The sequence below is a fragment of the Chrysochloris asiatica genome, unplaced genomic scaffold (genome assembly GCF_000296735.1).
Source record: "Chrysochloris asiatica unplaced genomic scaffold, ChrAsi1.0 scaffold00235, whole genome shotgun sequence".
Classification (NCBI taxonomy): Eukaryota; Metazoa; Chordata; class Mammalia; order Afrosoricida; family Chrysochloridae; genus Chrysochloris; species Chrysochloris asiatica.
In genome coordinates this window covers 4,284,463-4,288,506 of record NW_006408753.1, presented here as the reverse complement: position 1 = coordinate 4,288,506, position 4,044 = coordinate 4,284,463, and positions in this window count along the sequence as shown.

Below are 4,044 nucleotides of genomic sequence, written 5' to 3'. Positions count from 1 at the left end.
AAGAATTCTGGATGATTTCTACTGATTTGTGATGGTGGGCCACTGTTGGAAAGTAAGTCATTAAAAAAAGTAGAACTCAGTTCAGTATTCATTCTTTAACAATGAGCAGGTTTTTCTGCAGGTAACCAGAAGTTTGGAATATTATCCTTGGGAGTATATGGACAAACACACTCCTTAATATTTCTAGTTAAGATAAAAGGTATAATGAAATCTATTGGATTTCATCTGTACACACTAAGAGAATGATGATCCTCATACAAGTTTACCTATTTCTAGTTTATAATTGCCAATAAAGATGTTACATTTTTATTCACACCTATATTACAGTACACTTTTCTGTTAGTTTGTCATACTGTGGTGACCTATGTGTTGCTGTGATGCTGGAAGACATTCCACCAGTTTTTTAAATACCAGCAGGATCACCCATGGTAAGAACAATCTAGGAAAATTGGAAGTTGTCACAAATGAAATTGAATGCATAAAGATTATATCATAGCCTTAGTGAACAGAAATGCACTGGTATTGGCCGTTCTGTATCAGATAATCATATGGTTTATTATTCCAGGATAAATTCAATTCTGTATCAGATAATCATATGGTTTATTATTCCAGGATAAATAAATTCAAGAGGAATGGCATTGCCCTCATGATCAAAAAGAAAATCTCAATATCCATCTTGAAGTAAAAAGCTATATGAGATAAAATAATTTCCATATGCCTACAATAAAGATCAGTTAGCACCATTATTATTCAAAATTTAGCACCAAACACTAAATCCAGAGATGATGAAATTGAAGAATTCTACCAACTTCTTCAGTCTGAAATTGATAAAACATGCAATCAAGGTGTATTGATAATTACTGGTGATTGGAATGCAGAGGTTAGAAACAAAAAGGATCAGTAGTTGGAAAATATGGCTTTGGTGATAGAAATGATGCTAGAGAAGGCATGATAGAATTTGGCAAGACTAATGACTTATTCATTACAAATACATTTTTTTTTAACAACATAAAAGGCAATTATACATATAAATCTCACCAGACGGAATGCACAGAAATCAAGTTTAATATATCTTTGGGAAGAGTTGGTGGAAATGCTCAGTATCATCAGTCAAAACAAGTCCAGGTGCAGATTGTGAAATAGGCAATCAATTGCTTGTATGCATGTTCAGGTAGAAGCTGAACAAAATTAAAGCAAATCCATAAGAACCAAAATATGACCCTGAGTATATCTAATCTGTATTTACAGATCATCTCAAGAACTTTTGATGTATGAGACACTAATGACCAAAGACCAGAATTGTGGGATGAGGTCAAGAACATGAAAGATGAAGAAAGCTGATCATTAAAATGACAGTTACAAAAGAGAAAATACCAAAGTAGATGTCAGAAGAGACTCTGAAACTTACTCTTGAGTGTGGAGAAGCTAAAGTGACTAGAAAAATGATGAAGTAGAAGAGTTGAACAGAAAATTTCAAAGGGCAGCTTAAGAAGACAAGATCAAGTGTAATGAAAATTTCAAAGACCTGGAGTTAGAAAACCAGAAGCGATAAACACAATCAGTAGTTTTCAAGTTTAAAGAACTGGAGAAGCATTCATGCCCTGAGTTGTAATATTAAAGGATTTTATGGGGGAAAAATATTGAATGACACTGGACACACCAAAAGAATGCAGAGTCACTGTACCAAAAATAAAAAAAATTAGTCAATGTTGAATCATTTCAAGACCTGCCATATGATCAGTAACTTATGGTATTGAAGGAGGAAGCCCAAGCAACACTGAAAGAAATTACAAAAACAAAAACAAAAACAAAAACACAAACAAGCTTCCAGGAACTGATGGAATACAAATTTAAATGTTTCAACAAACTGTTGCTGCACTGGAGGCTCTCATCCCCTATGTCAAGAAATATGAAAAACAGGTAACTGGTCAATTGATTCATATTTGTGCCCATTCCAAAGAGAGGCAACTCAAAGGAATGCAGAAATCATCAAACAATGTTATTAATTTCACATGCAAGTAAAGTTTTTCTGAAGATAATTCAAAAATGGCTCCAATAATACATTGATAGAGAACTGCCAGAAATTTAAGATCGATTCACATGAGGATATGAACTGAGGGATATCATTACTGATGTCAGATTGATCTTGACTGAAAACAGAGAATACCAGAAAGATACTGACTTGTGCTTTATTGACTATGTAAAGGCTTTTGATAGTGTGGATCATGACAAGCTATGAATAACATTGTGAAGAATTGGTATTCCAGACCACTTAACTGTGCCTACAAGGAACCTGTACATAGACCAAGAGGCAGTTGTTTGAAAAGAACAAGGCGATAGTGAGTGATTTAAAATCAGGAAAGGTATGCGCTAGGGTTGTATTCTTTCATCGTATTTATTCAATCTGTATGCTAGTCAAATAATCCTCAAAGCTGGAATATATGAAAAAGAATGCAACATCAGGATTGGTGGAAGACTCATTAACAACTCATTACAACTTTGCTTGCTGGAAACAAAGAGGACTTAAAATGCTTACTGGTGAAGATTAAAGACTACAGCCTTCAATATGGATTGCCTCTCAAATTCTCACAATTGGACCAATAAATAACATTATGATAAATGGAGAAATGATTAAAGTTGTCAAAGACTTCATTTTGCATGGATCCACAGTCAACACTCTTGGAAGCAGCAGTCAAGAAGTCAAGTAACGTATTTCATTAGGCAAATCTGCTACACAAAATCTCTTTCAAACGTTAAAGAGCAAAGATACAAGTTTTAGGACTAAGGTGTTCCTGACCCAAGCCAGGGTATTTTCAGATGCCTAACATGCATATGAGGAGCATGTAAGGAGCTCTGGTAGCATAGTGGTTACGAATTGGGCTGCGAGCCATAAGGTCAGCAGTTCAGCTGTTCCGCAGGAGAAAGATGAGGCTTTCTGCTCCCGTAAAGATTTATAGCCTTGGAAACTCTGTACAGTGTTGCTATGAGTCAGAACTGACTTCATGGCACATAACAACAACAACAACATGTATATGAAAGTTGGACAATAAATAATAAAGACTGTAGATGAATTGATGCATTTGAGTTATGGTTCTGGAGAAGAATACTGAAAGTACTATGGACTAACAGAAGAACAAAAACTCTGTCTTCAAAGAAGTGTAGCCAGAATGCCCCTTAGAAACCAGGATGGTGAGGCTTCATCTTTCATACTTCAGACATGTTATTAGAAGGGATCAGTCCCTGGAGTAGGACATCATGATTGTTAAAGTGAAGTGTCAGTGGAACAGAGGATGATCCTCAAGGAAATGGACTGACACCGTGGCAGCAACTATGGGCTCAAGCATAACAACAATTGTGAGGATGGAGCAGGATTATGTAATGTTACATTCTGCTGTGCATAGGATCACTATAGCTTGATGGTACCTAACAACAACAATAACACCAACGTAAGAGCAAATGCTCTTTTTCAAATAGCTTTTAAAGAATGTTTTCATTGTCCTTGCAGAATTATTTGCAAGAAATAAGTATTTTATAATTAACTCATGAGACTCAGAGCACATCAAATAACCTTTCATAACTCCCCTCCCTGTTATTTCCCCATATATGTAATATCTAACAGTGCTGACCAGTTTCCCCAAGTAAGGGAAAGAATTGGTTATCAGTGTAACTCATACAGACTCTCGACTATAATTGAACTCACAGTAATCAGTTTCTTCTGTTAATTTTCCTTAAGCTCAGTTTTTATCAAATCTATTTTATGAATTTAATGTATTTTTATTGTACAAGTATAACTTTATTAAATACTTGTTCTGTTTCCAACACTAAAATATAAAAAATAAGCAGCATGAGGGTAAGTTAAAAAAATATTGCTACAAAATCATAGAACTTATTTTAAACAACAATAACAAAATATGAAGCTATTGTCTCTGAAAATAGCTTCCATCCAGCTCTATCTACTTATCTTTTTTTAAAAAAATGTCTTATTGCGAATTATGTGATAGTTAACATGGGAGAACATTAGCTTTACATTCATCCTATCATTTC